The sequence below is a fragment of the Danio rerio genome, chromosome 12 (assembly GCF_052040795.2).
Source record: "Danio rerio strain M-AB ecotype USA chromosome 12, GRCz13ab, whole genome shotgun sequence".
Classification (NCBI taxonomy): Eukaryota; Metazoa; Chordata; class Actinopteri; order Cypriniformes; family Danionidae; genus Danio; species Danio rerio.
In genome coordinates this window covers 1,390,061-1,405,901 of record NC_141032.1, presented here as the reverse complement: position 1 = coordinate 1,405,901, position 15,841 = coordinate 1,390,061, and the positions used below count along the sequence as shown (strand labels likewise).

The 15,841-nt window shown below is 29.1% G+C and overlaps 1 protein-coding gene across 1 annotated transcript in view; it reads right to left on the bottom strand.

Moving 5' to 3' along the window:
- The window catches only part of rab26 (RAB26, member RAS oncogene family), a 112,059-nt gene that overhangs the window by 30,921 nt on the left and 65,297 nt on the right, over window positions 1-15,841 (bottom strand). The gene's annotated exons all lie outside the window — the stretch shown is intronic.

Here is a 15,841-nt window from a genome sequence, read left to right as displayed (position 1 = left end):
ACTAAATGAAATGAAATGAAACCGAACAGAACAGAAATGGAACTGAACAAAAACTAAATGGAATGGAACAAAACAGAACAGAATGAACAGAAATGGAACAAAACTAAAATGAAATTAAATGAAGTAAAAAAGAAACTAAACTAAATAAATGAAACGAAACAAAACAAAACAAAGAGGAATTAAATGAAACGAAACAGAACAGAATAGAGCAAAACAGAACAGAATGGAAGGAACGGAAACAGAATGAAACAGAATTTGAATAGAAAACAGAACGAAAGAGCAAATGGAATGGAACGGAAATGGAACAGAACATGACAGAAACAAAACGAAACAAAATTCTCTGAAAAGTTTTCAAGCTCCTTTGACTTGTTTAAACGTTCATTTTCAGATGAAAACATTAATTCAATTAAATGCAGAATGTATTAAGAATAAAGTTCAAAATGAATGCATATTTTTGCATAGCTTAACCTTAAAACAAGCATAAATTCTCTTCATTTTCATCTTTTATTTTTGATTTCCAATTAAATATATCTTCATTTTGTAAAGTTTTATCTTAAAAAAAGTCTTGCTTTTATCACAGATATATTATATAGTACAATAATGCTAAACTAAAGACTGTTCTTCATTATCCGTCACATAAAGACTCCACAAAGAGCCATTGTTTCCAAAAAAAAGTATGTTTTTTGTGTGGTAATGCCTCTAACTACATCCATTTGTCATCCAAACAACCCATGAAGTTGTTTTCCCAGTGTTTGCAAGGCAGTATTATATTTATGTCCCTCAGACATGGTGGTTATTGAGGTTTGCTGTAAACTTTTGACACTAAAAGGTCTGCTCTAGTTCACAGACTTCTGCTTTATTTGGGAAACGCAAGCAATATCAGAGAGGATGTGGATCTCAAATGCAATTTCCTGAAAATGGTTTCCATGCAGTTAAAGCATCAAGAGTTTCCCCTTGAACATGCATGTGCTGCAAAAAATAAATAAAATAAGCATAAATAACTTAAACATTCTTATTTCAAGATGCATTTACTCCAGAGCTAAAACAGATTCAGGTCGCTTGTCAAATTTATCAGAATTAATTGAGTTTTTGCTCAAAGTAACCACAGATTTCTGGCAGTGGGGTCTAAAAATGTATTACAGTCAATTCAAAGGGAAAGCAACATTATTTTTTCTGCCCACAGGCGGATGTGTGTTCTGGTTTAAAAGCAAAAACTCAATTAATTTCAAGGGGAAAAACCCGAACATCATGTAATTTCACTTCTCAAGTACATTGAAAACAATTAAACTACCGTGTCTTTCATTCAAAGTCCAGTGCATGCTTTAGATTGGATTAAGTGGAAAATGAAGGTTTCTGATTATAACCTGTTTGATTCAATGTGCCTTAAAGTAAAAATGCAAACCACCTAGGTAAACGCAAACGCATTAGTAGTATTTTACTTTAAATCAGCAGTTTTAACCAAAAAGTTACTGTATTTCAGTTGAACTGAATAATTCCAGTGCTATTTCTAAAGAACAACTTTTAATGTAGATAAATTAAAAACACATTTTGTTCTAATAAATATAGTTATATTTATTTTTTAATAAATGTTTCTTTTTTATTGAATTTATTATTGTTGAAATTATTATTTAATTTATTTAAATGTATTTATTATTTGCAAAATACTCTTTAATGTACAGTATGTTGTACCTTGCGGGACTGGTGCATTATACACTTATGTGCAGTATAAAGATTAATTTAATTTAATTTAATTTAATTTAATTTAATTTAATAATTTAATTTAATTTAATTTAATTTAATTTAATTTAATTTAATAATTTTAATTTATTTAACTTTATTTAATTGTGTTAATTATTTTTAATTTATTTTATGAATGTTTAATTCTTTTAATTTTATTCATTACATTTTATTTTATTTTATAGATTTTTTTATTTAATTTAATTGTATTATTTTAATTAAAATTCAAAATTACAATTTAATTTTTGTTTTATTTTATGAATTTTGTTTATTTTTTAAATTAAATAAATTTTTATTTTATATTATCTTATCCATTATAAGGATTTAATTTTATCTTATTCATTAGAGGTATTTTATTTTTTATTTATTTATTTTGTTTATTTATTAAAGGTATTTTAAAAATTGTATGTTATTTTATTTATTAGAGGTATTATATTTTATTTTATTCTAGTTTATTTATTATTATTTTTATGTATTTATTTAGTTTTATTTTCTTCATTAGAGGTATTTTATTTTGTTGTATCTAATTTTATTTTGTTTTATTTCATTTATTAGATATTCTTTATTTTTTATTTTATATGTGTTATTCTTTAAAGGTATTTTATTTTATTTATTAGATGTATTTAATGTTAGTATATATATTTTTTTTATTTATTAGATGTATTTAATTTTAGTATATATATTTTTTTTATTTATTAGATGTATTTAATTTTAGTATATATATATTTTATTTATTAGAAGTGTTTTATTTTATTCTATTTATTTGTATTTATTTATTTATTTATTTATTTATTTATTTATTTATTTTTTATCTATTAATCAGCAGTGTTGGTGTATTTTTAATGCCAGTTTGATTACTTGTTTGGCATTTATAGCCATTCTAAAAGCACCATACTGTAGTTTACCTCAGATCTTGAAAATAAAATGCTAGTAATAAAATTAAAATACATGCATTTAGTTTATTCCAAAGTACAACTTTACTTTACTTTTGTAGTATTTCCAGTTGTTGATCATCAATTGTCAGCATTAACCCTTTAGATAGACCAGTGCAGAAGAGTTTCTGGCTTTTATATGGAGTTCAGTGGAGCAAAAAAGCAGATTATAGTGTGTGTGCTGAAATACACTCACTGTGTTTACTGTGTTCAGCTGAGGGGATTATTTTGAGATAAGACTACAAAGGTCTTTTGCTCCGTATATAAGGCAGAAACTAAGCTTTTTTTGCACTGCAACTGATGATCAAAAGTAAAAATGACAGATATTCCTTCTTCCCAACAAGGACAACCAACAGCAATCAATGATTATGATGTCATGGCTTTGCAATCAAAAAATGTGATAATAATGAAAGTCAAGGGGGCAAAAAAAGCCACCAACATAACCAAAGGGGAGTCAATCTGCCCAGAGTGTATTGTTTTCAAAGCATTTCCTAAAATTGTGGTCAAATTAAGCCTAAAATCTCCCCCAGAGTAGATGAAAATGACTCAACAGCACACAAGGGTTGAATAAAGGCGGAAGCAGCACTAAGTCTGTGTTTCAGGAGGGTAAACGTTTAATTAGGAGGTTTGAAGTCTCATGAGATGCTCGATCTTCTCAAAGATCCTCTTCAGTGAACTCCAATCAGCGAGAGGCAAAACTTTCTGTCCAGTCCTGCATTTGCACTTGTTCTCCGTCTCTCAGGAGAAGTACAGATCCAATAACAACTGCAGAAATGTCAATAAAAGCAGTTTCTGTGCTGTTTCGGCTCAACAAACCCACATCCACAGCTCTAAAGTGCACAACACATGAGTGTCCGACTGGTAGCATTTCAAAGTATTTGAAACTTCAAGAAATATACAATTAGTTGCATTCTGTCAAGTAATACTTACATAAACAGTGTTTATAAATTATTAAGTTAAATAATAAAATGTTTAATAAAAAAATAAATAAATAACACAATTTATTATGTAATATTTGTAAATTAATTGGTAAAACCATCTATACATAAAATAAACAAAAAGTTACTGTATTACAGTTTAAATGATTAATTTCAGTGCTATTTCTAAAGAAAACTTTCAATACAGATATTGTGTTATAAGAACTATAATTATTATAATTTTATGAATTATGTTTTATTGAATTTATTATTGTTAAAATTTTTATTTAATTTATTTAAATGTATTTATTTGCAAAATATCCTTTATTGTACAGTATAATTTCCATTGTAAGACTGGTGGAATAAACACTTATGTGCAATATAAATATTTAATTAAATTAATTTATTATAATATTTTTAATTAATTTATTTTTTTAATTTTATTAATTAAATTGTACTTTATTTAATGAATTTTGCTGTATTTAAATTAAATTAAATTAAATTAAATTAAATTAAATTAAATTAAATTAAATTAAATTAAATTAAATTAAATTAAATTAAATTAAATTAAATTAAAAGACAGTAGAGAGTATAGACAGGACAGTGTGAGAGAGGGGACGGATCAGCTTGGAACCTCGAGCCGGGAATCAAACTCAGATCACTGTGAACACCACCGCCATGTGTCGACGCACTAACCACTACACCATTGGTGCCAACAAGTCAAAACTTTATGTCCTCGGATGACAGATAAATTTAATTGTTTATTTTTATTTTATTTATTTTTTAATTCATTCATTTATTTATTTATTTATTTTTTATTGAGTAGCTTTAATTTAATTGTATTTTATTTTTTAGTTTTTATTGTCATTTATTTATTAGAGAGTCAAAACTTTCTGTCCTCAGATGACCGTTTCTGCATTTTCACTTGTTCTCCGTCTCCCAGGAGAAGCACAGATCCAATAACAACTGCAGAAATGTCAATAAAAGCAGTTTCTGTGCTGTTTTGACTCAACAAACCCACATCCACATCTCTAAAGTGCACAACACATGAGTGTCCGACTGAGTGCTAATGCAATGTGATGTGATAAAAGCCGTCTGAGAAAGTCAAATTTAATGTTTTAGGCAGTAAATAGTCATGCTGAAATCTCATCAGAAAATCCTGAAATTCAACCCTACATTTTTTAAAGCTCAATACAGATGATAATAAAATTAAATATGTAATCTTTATTTACATTAAAAATTTGGCCATTTAAAAATATATTATAAAAATGGAACAAAATATGAAATATGGTTACTAAACAGCATACCATAAAGCTGTATATATTTGGACTTTTACTGCCAAATTTAACTTGTATTTAAAAATTTTAGTTTTTCTTTAAGGGAAAAAAGGTGACCAGTATACAACATGATTTTGTCTTTATAAATATTTTTGTTACTTTTCATTTCTCTCATCACTATTTACTTGAATTGATAATCATAAATGATAAATAAGCATATTAATGTCATACAGCTTCATGAAATATTCAGTAAGTTTTATAACACACATACATTTACAGGCCGTCAAATAATAATAAACTAAATAGTGTTTACTATTTCTTTTAAAATTAAATGATAAAATTTTTAACCTAATATTTGTAAAATAATTTGTAAAAAAAAAAATCTAAATTGAAATAATTAATTTAAAAAAGAATATTTCAGTTTACATTAATTATTTCAGAGCTATTTCTATTTAAAAAAAATAAATATAGATAATTTAAAATATATATTTTGTTCTAAGAATTATAATTATATTTCTTCATGTATTTAATACATTATTTTATTGAATTTATTATTGTTAAATTATAATTGAATTAATGTAATTGTATTTATTATTTGCAAAAATACCATTTATTGTAAAGTATCATTTTTAACAATAAACTTATGTGCAATAAAACAGTATTAATATATTAATAAAACAACAACAATAATAATGATAATAACATTAATATTAATAATAATAATACCCTCAATAATAATAATAATAATAGTAATAATAATAATACTAATAATACTACTACTACTACTAATAATAATAATAACAATAATAATAATAATAACATTTATATTATTAATAACAATAACATTAATAATATAAAAATACCATTAATATTACTATTATTATTATTAATAATAATAATACTAATAATAATTATTATTATTATTATTTATTTATTTATTTTTACAATTATTTTTAAGCAATATTGTTAATATAATAAAAATAACAATTGCAATTTTCAATATTATTTCTAGTGCACTATGACCATAAAAAGGGTGCTGGCTTAGTCGTCTGTCCTCTAAATTAACCTAACCATTGCATTCTACTGTATTTTATGGTATAAACGAATGCTACTGATTGAACAGGAACACAAAGGCCTGCAGGAGGACTCTGCATTTTCATCAGCGTGATTTTCTTGTTCTGACAACCAGCAGAAATGATTATATAAATGGCCACATCAAACGATCTGCATGCTTTAATCAGAGGCATTGTGTGTGATTATGCATGCAGGTTGAGCTTTTGCTACAGATTGATCAAAACAACAGCGGCTCCGATTACACCCACAGAATTAATCGCACACGAGCACAGCAGGAAACTTTCTCTCCGGCATGCAGAAATACCACAGAGGCTTCAACAGCCCAGGGTCATTGGAAATACCTGTCTCAATCTACATTTTACATTGCTCCGGGTACGTTTCATTGCACTTTTAAGATAAGAAATCCACTTCAGGGTGCTGTCTAAACTTTTGCAAATGTAAAATACATTTCTCCAGGTACATTTTATTGCAATCAAATAAGAAATCCACTTAAGGGTTCTCTCTACATTTTTGCCTATTGTAAAATGCATTGCATTTGACATTTAATTGTACCTTTCAGATAACAAATCCGCTAGATAGCGCTGTCTACATTTTTGTGAAACAAAATACATTGCTCCAGGTACATTTCCTTGTACATTTCTGATAACATTACCCTAAAATGTGCCGCTCTGGCTACGTTTCGTTGTGCGTTTCAGATGCCAAATCCACTAGCGGGTGCCTGTCTACATTTCTGCGCAAAAAAAAAAGTGTTTATGCAGGTATGTTTCAGGTGACAAATCCACTAGAGGGTGCTTGTCTACATTATTGTGAAAAGTAAAATTGCACTGGGTACATTTCATTGTACGTTTCAGACCTCAAATCAACTAGAGGGCGTTGTTTACATTTTTGCAAAATAAAAAATGCGATGCTCTGGTTACGTTTCATGTACATTTGAGAAGGCAAATCCACTAGAGGGCGCTGTCTACAATTTTGCAAACAGAAAATACATCACTTAGTGTATGTTTTATTGTACGTTTCAGGTGACAAAATCCACTAGAGGGCGCTGTCTGCGTTTTTTGCAAATGTAAAATACATTGCTCTGGGTACATTCCTATTTACATTTCTGATAACACTATAATAATCCACTGATAATCCACTAGAGGGTGTTGTCTACATTAACATAAAATGCATTAATCTGAGTATGTTTCATACATTTTTTTTAAAACAAATCCACTAGAGACTGCTGTCTACATTATTGCAAAAAAAAAAAAAAAATGTGTTGCTCCGGGTATGTTTCAGATGACAAATCCACTAAAGGGCGCTGTCTACATTTTTGTGAAACATAAAGTGCGTTGCTCCAGGCACATTTCTTTGTAAATTTGAGATGACAAATACACTAGAGGGCGCTGTCTACATTTATGCGAAATGTAAAATGCGTTGCTGTAGCTTTGTTTCATTGTACATATGAGAGGACAAATCCACTAGAGTAGGTATGCTTCAGATGATAAATACACTAGAGGGCGCTGTCTAGGTTTTTGCAAAACACAAAATACATTGCTCCTGGTACGTTTGGTTTTATGTTTCAGATATCAAATACACTACAGCGCACTGTCTAGTTTTTTGCGAAATACAAAATACATTGTTCCGGGTACTTTTTGTTGTACATTTCTGATGACAAATTGACTAAAGGGCGCTGTCCATTTTTGCAAAATAAAAAATGCGTTGCTTCGGGTACAATTTGTTGCAATTTTTAGATAACATATCCACTTAAGAGTGCCGTCTACATTTTTGCAAATGTAACATATTTTCCTCCAGGTACATTTTGTTGCATGTTTCAGATGCCATATCCACTAGAGGGCGCTGTTTACATTTTTGCTAATTGAAATACGTTTCTCAGGGTACATTTTGTTGCATGTTTCAGGAGACATATCCCCTAGAGGGCGCTGTTTACATTTATGCGAAATGTAAAATGCGTTGCTGTAGCTTTGTTTCATTGTACATTTGAAATGACAAATCCACTAGAGGGCGCTGTCTACATTTTTGTGAAACATAAAGTGCGTTGCCCCAGGCACATTTCATTGTACATTTGAGATGACAAATACACTAGTGGGCGCTGTCTACATTTATGCAAAATGTAAAATGCGTTGCTGTAGCTTTGTTTCATTGTACATATGAGATGACAAATCCACTAGAGTAAGTATGCTTCAGATGATAAATCCACTAGAGGGCGCTGTTTACATTTTTGCAAAACAAAAAAATACATTGCTCCTGGTACGTTTGGTTTTATGTTTCAGATATCAAATACACTACAGCGCACTGTCTACTTTTTTGCGAAACACAAAATACATTGTTCCGGGTACTTTTTGTCGTACATTTCTGATGACAAATTGACTAAAGGGCGTTGTCCATTTTTGCAAAATAAAAAATGCGTTGCTTCTGGTACAATTTGTTGCAATTTTTAGATAACATATCCACTTAAGAGTGCCGTCTACATTTTTGCAAATGTAACATATTTTCCTCCAGGTACATTTTATTGCATGTTTCAGATGCCATATCCACTAGAGGGCGCTGTTTACATTTTTGCTAATTGAAATACATTTCTTTGGGTACATTTTGTTGCATGTTTCAGGAGACATATCCCCTAGAGGGCGCTGTTTACATTTATGCAAACTGAAATACATTTCTCAGGGTACATTTTGTTGCATGTTTTAAAAGACATATCCACTAGAGGGCACTGTTTATATTTTTTGGGGAAAAAAATGTGTTGCTCCGAGTCCATTTCAGGTGACACATCCACCAGAGGGCACTGTCTGCATTTTTGTGAAACATAAAATGTGTTAGTCCGGGTACATTTCATTGTACATTTGCACTAGGGGGGCAGGTCTGCATCTTTTCAAAACAAAAAATGTGCTGCTCCAGGTACGTTTCAGATGTCAAAACCACTAGAGGGTGCTGTTTACATGTCTGGAAACGTAAAATACCCTACTTAGGGTACATTTCATTGCACATTTCTGATGACAAATCCACTAGAGGGAGCTACCAACATTTTGGCGAATCTGAAATTCACAATTTAGGGTGCATTCTGTTGTGTGCTTCAGATACACGTTCTGCTTGTACATTTATTACAGTTTATCAGTTCACTTCAGGAGCATTCATTAACAACATGTTTTAAATATCACTGGTATTCACTGTATACACTTGTAATATGACTATAGTATGGTTTTTGCGGTTTCACCAATGTAGTTTTCAACGATTCTTTGTTTTGTTTCAGTCACACGGTGTAGTGAGGGGAAATACAATCACAGAGAATGAATGAAGGAGCTCAGACCTACAGAAAAACAGAGACAAATAATAAAAAGATGGTGTAGAGCGAGAGAGCAAGTAACACAAGCTGAGAAAAGCCAGAGAGGCCAAAAAAGCTGTTCAATATAAAGTGCTAAAAACATAATGGTGGAGCTGCGGACAAAGAGGGCTGTGGAATAATTGGAGGAAAATTGGTGCTTTAGATGGTCTGGTAAGGATGAAACATGAAAATTATAGACTCTGCATGAATGTATATGTAGTTTACAGGGTGATCTTAATATACGTTAATAAGCAATAAACATCCAGGTGTCACCATGGTAGAAAAGTGTCATTAAGCAAAACAACGATCAATAAAATTATCAATAATTGTTGCATTATTAATCATAAAAACAACAATTAAAGTATCCTGAAGCTTATAATCACACAATGCTTCTGACTGCTCTTTTTTTCTTTCTTTTTTTTACCTGTGAATTTAATTGAGATATTGTTTCACTTATTTACAAACATTTATTTGCATACATTTTTTTAGAATGTTTAAAATTATGAAATTTAATTATATTTACATATTTAAAAAAAGTATAATTAAAACAAACAAAAAAAAACACATTAAAATAATTTTTAAATAAACGAACAAACAAATTCATTAAAAACAACAGGAATTTTAAAATCGGGTTAAATAACAACAATTTAAATAAATGAATTTGAATCTGGAAAATTATAAACAAATTTATTTTTATTATTATTATTAAAAACACAAATATTTAAACAAAGCAAATATATATATATATATATATATATATATATATATATATATATATATATATATATATATATATATATATATTATTATTATTTATTTATTTTTTTTTAATTTTAAATTAAGATTATTTTATAAATAAAATAAACCCATAAAAAGATATATAAATATTTATTAATATTGTTTTGTTTAAATCTTTCTATTTTAAGTAAAAATAATGATTATAATAATAAAAACAATCATAATAAATAAGTTATGTATAATATCATGCTTGGTTATTTGTTTAAATATAAAAAAATAATTAAATAAATCAACTGAAATGATAGAAATTGACACTAAAATATATTTTAAAACATAATAAATAAATGCATAATTTATTTATTAAACTGATATTAATCAGTGCCAGGAGTTGTTGTCACGATTACCAGCGATCATTTCCCATAAGATTGCTGGTTTGCACCTGCAATAACCATGGACTACAAATCCGCCATTTCTGGACTACATATTCATACATGCTCTCCGGTCACACTCACACATGGTCCTCATCTAGACTGATTACATTTACACCACCTGAGGGTTGCCAGAGACTGATTAACACACACTATTTAAGCCACACATTCACCCCTTCAGTTTGACGAGTCTTGTTATCTGTTACTAATAACAATGCAATGCGTTTTCCCAGTCTTGTCATCTTGTGTACAGACCGTGAGCCTCGTTATCCTCTTTGTCTTTGCCGCCTGCCTTTCTGACCTCTTGCCTGTATTCGACTGTGATTCTGGACTGTCTCCAAACACCTGTTTGCACCTGTGTTGACCATTGCTTGCCTGACTTTGAATAAACCTGCATATTGGATCTTACCTGAGTTGTTGGTGTTACTCCCCGCTGTTACAGATGTCTTCAAAAATAAGGCTCAACATGTTCTTCTGTGATTAATAAAGATAACTGTTGTGCATTATTTTTTATGGGCACATATTTTAATTTGTGCATTTTGAAGAGTAATAAAAACATTGGATGAACATCTATTTTAATAAAATTGCAGTAAAATAAAATAATAATGACATAAACATCCACTGCATGAATTTGAGCCTTTGCTGCCGCAATTTAGGACACAAATGATAAAATGGTCTGATGTCTACTTTCAGGAATTATAAAAATTAAATTGATAATTTTATCTGCCAACAAGCCCCTGATTTCATCAATCTTCTGTGTATGCATATCAGGAGCATCTCATATCCTTTATTTATATCTCATTTGATTTTCTAAACCTCTCAGCGGCTTAAAAAGTTTTGTCCTGATATAAACAAACTCAGTCTTTGGCATGACCTGCAATCCTCAACAATGCTTATCATCTCACCACATAATTAGGTGTGAATCAGTGGAAGGGAAAGTATAAAGTTTAATGACTCTGCACAGAGGAGATTCAGTGCTTGTTACTGACCGTGTGCTTGATTCATTAAAAACCCTCATAAGATGCTGATGCAAGCATGGGAAATTCATTTCTCCTCACTAAATCCAATGTAATCCTATTTGGCTGTGAATGTGTGTGGATTAACAGAGAGAGAGTAATGAAAACACTGCTGCCAGAAATAGAGAAGTACAAGAGAGAAGCTGATGTACACGGGGGAAATGATTGACTGGATTTAAGTGAAGGTAAGGGGTTGCAAACAATTTATTTGGGCTGAATATAAGGAAAGAAACAATACTAAATTTAATCTGTGTTGTTTAATTCAAATTATTTTGTTGTTTAATGCAAACAATTTATATAGGTACTTTATAAAAGCCAAACTTGAGATGATATCTTACTAGAAAGCGACTGAAAAGGTATTTTTGTTATTTATATTTTTGGCTATTTATGCAATCATGGTTAATTCAAGACATAAAATGTAACTTTAGTGCACCAGTGTAAATAAAACAAAACAAAACAAAATAAATAAAAACAAATAAAACAAAATAAAATAAAACAAATAAAATAAAATAAAACCAATAAATTAAGACAAATAGATAAAATAAAATTTAAATATAATAAAACTAAATAAAATAAAACTAAATAAAATAAAAAATAAGCAAAATAAAATACCTAAATAAAATAAAACAAAAATAAATTAAATTAAAACTAAATACAATAAAATAAATAAAATAAAAAAATAAAACTAAAAAATAAAACAAAAATAAATTAAAATAAAACTAAATACAATAAAACTAAATATTTTTTAAATTCAATTAAATTAAATACGTAAAACAAAATAAAACAAAATAAATGAAATAAAATAAAATAAAACAAATAAAATACAACAGACAAATAAAATAAATAAATAATAAAATAAAATAAAATAGATTAAATTAAATTAAATATATCAAACAAATTAAAAGAAACAATAAGACAATTTTTTTAATAAAATAAATTTTAAAAATTAAACAAATACAACAAAATGAAATAAAAAAAATTCAATGTTAATAAAACAACAAAATGAAATAAATTAAATTAAATGTATTTTTTCAATAATAATATAATTTTTTCAAAGAAATAATTTATTTATTCAATTATACCTAATTTAATTTGTTCATTTGTTTAATTTGTATTTAAACCAATCAATCAATCAATCAATCAATCAATCAATTAATTTGCAAAGTTTAATAATATAATTTTGCCCCAAGAATAAATTCATCCTGTTTTTAGATATTTTTGCTTTAAAAAAAGAAGCAAAACAAAAATACAGATGCTATTTATTTATTATGCACAATGACGTGAAGACTCTTCCTTCTGTTTTTCAGGCTTTTGTTCCTGGTTCGTCAAAGTGATTAGCATGAATTTACACTAATTAACCTGAGCAGCAGAGTTTAAGCTTAAGTGCTTCTGTGCAAATGAACAGGTGCTACAACACACACACAAACACACACACACACACACACAAACACACACACACAAACACACACACACAAACACACACAAACAAAAAAGCGTCTTGATATGTAAATTAATGCAATAACACATGTCTAATGAACGTGTGTGTGTATATGTGTGTGTGAAATGCTTGTGTGTGTGTGTGTGTGTGTATTTGGTAGTGTGAGGGGGTTCATGTTGTACATGTTCACATATTAATAATGATGTTGAAAAGCCTGTGGTGGTTTGTGTCCCTCCGCTAATGATTATAAATGCTGCATGATGTATTAATAGCTGTCCCCGCAGCTGCAAACCTGCAGGACAGATGGCCTCAATATTATTATACCTCAAGTCATTAAAATCAGCTCATTTACAGACCATTAGCAGCAAAACTTTCTTCTTCTTCTGTTAAAACACTGCACAGCTGCTGCGGTCCATGTACTTTGATCAATATTTATTAAATATGAATACAGTACACATCAATGCACAAGACCATCGAGGGGAACATTGAGTTATATTGAGTTACAGTTCTTACTATACATATATATATATATATATATATATATATATATATATATATATATATATATATATATATATATATAAATATATATATATATATATATATATATATATATATATATATATATATATATATATATATATATGAATCACAAACATGCAGACTGATTTCCAAAACATGACTCGTTCTGAGTCCATTTTTACTATATAAATTAATTAATAACATTAAGAGTGATTCCCTAAACAAATGACTCTTTTGAGCCAGTTTATACTAGATAATGAATGAAAAACAATTAAAGTATTCACAAAACAAATGACTCCTTCTGAGACCATTCTTGCTATATAAATGAATCAAAAACATCCAGACTGATTCACAAAACAAATGATTCTTCTAAGGCAGTTCCTATTATATAAATGAACCAAATACATTCAGAGTGATTCAGAAAACAAATGACTCTTCTCATGCAATTCTTACTACTTAAATGAATCAAAAACATCCAGAGTGATTCCCAAAACAAATGACTCATTCTGACACCATTTTACTACATAAATGAATCAAAAACATCTAAACTGATTCATGAAACAAATGACTCTACTGAAACAGCTCTTACTAGTTAAATGAATCAAAAGCATCCAGACTGTTTCAAAAAACAAATGACTTTTCTGAAACAGTTCCTAATAAATAAATGAATCAAACTATACCTAAATGAATCAAAAACATCCTGAGAGTGATTAACACAACAAATGGTTCCTTCTGAGCCAGTTCTTACTATGTAAATAGATCAAAAGCATCCAAAGTGATTTCCAAGACAAATTGTTTTTAGTCAGTTCTTACTATATAAATGATTCAGTGATTCTCAAAACAAATTACACTTTTGAGATCATTCTACTTATATAAATGAATCAAAATTATTCAGAGTGAATCACAAAACATATTACTCTTCTAAGAAAGGTCTTAATGAATCAAAAGCATCCAGAGTGATTCCCAATACAAATGACTCTTAAAAGCCAGTTCATACTACATAAATGAATCAAAAACATCTTGAGCAATTCACAAAACAAATGACTCTTCTGAGCCAGTTCTTCCTATATAAATGAACCAAAAACTTCCAGAGTCATTCACAAAACAATTGACTCCTTCTGAGCCAGTTCTCACTAACTAAATTAATCAAAAACATCAAGTGTGATTTGCGAAACATATGACTCTTCTGAGCCAGTTCTTACCAAATAAATGAACCAAAAACTTCCTGAGTGATTCACAAAACAAATGATTCTTCTGAAGCAATTCTTACTGTATAAATGAATCAAAAGCATTCAGAAAGATTCCCAAAACAAATGACTCTTCTGAGTCAGCAACTACTATTTAAATGAACCAAAACATCATGAGAGTGATTTACACAACAATAATTCTTTATGAGCCAGTTCTTACAACATAAATGATTCAAAAACATCCAGAGTGATTCACAAAACAAATTACTCTTTCTGAGACAGTTTTTAATATACAAATGAATCAAAAATACCCAGAGTGATTCACAAGACCCTTCTTACTAGGTAAATTAATCAAAGACATCCAGACTGATTTCCAAAACAAATGATTTCCTTTGAGCCGGTTCTTACTATATAAATATATCAAAAACATCCAAAGTGATTCACAAACAAATGACTCCTTCTGAGTCAGTTCTCACTACTGAAATGAACCAAAAACATCCAGAGTGATTCTCAAAACAAATGACTCCTTCTGAGTCAGTTCTCACTACTTAAATGAACCAAAAACATCCAGAGTGATTCTCAAAACAAATGACTCCTTCTGAGTCAGTTCTCACTACTTAAATGAACCAAAAACATCCAGAGTGATTCTCAAAACAAATGACTCCTTCTGAGTCAGTTCTCACTACTTAAATGAACCAAAAACATCCAGAGTGATTCTCAAAACAAATGACTCCTTCTGAGTCAGTTCTCACTACTTAAATGAACCAAAAACATCCAGAGTGATTCTCAAAACAAATGACTCCTTCTGAGTCAGTTCTCACTACTTAAATGAACCAAAAACATCCAGAGTGATTCTCAAAACAAATGACTCCTTCTGAGTCAGTTCTCACTACTTAAATGAACCAAAAACATCCAGAGTGATTCTCAAAGCAAATGACTCCTTCTAAGCCAGTTCTTACAGTACTATATAAATGAATCAAAATCATCCAGAGTATTCACAAGACAAATGACTCCTCCTGAGGCGGTTTTTATTATATAAATAAATTAAACAAATTCAGACTGATTCACAAACCAAACAATTCCATCTGAGTCGTTCTCACTACCTAAATGAATCATAAATATCCAGAGCAATTCACAAAACAAATGAATCTTCTGGGTCAGTTCTTACTACTGTATATAAATGAATCAAAAACACCAAGATCATTCACAAAACAAATGATTCCTTCTGAGCCAGCTCTGATTACAAAACGAAT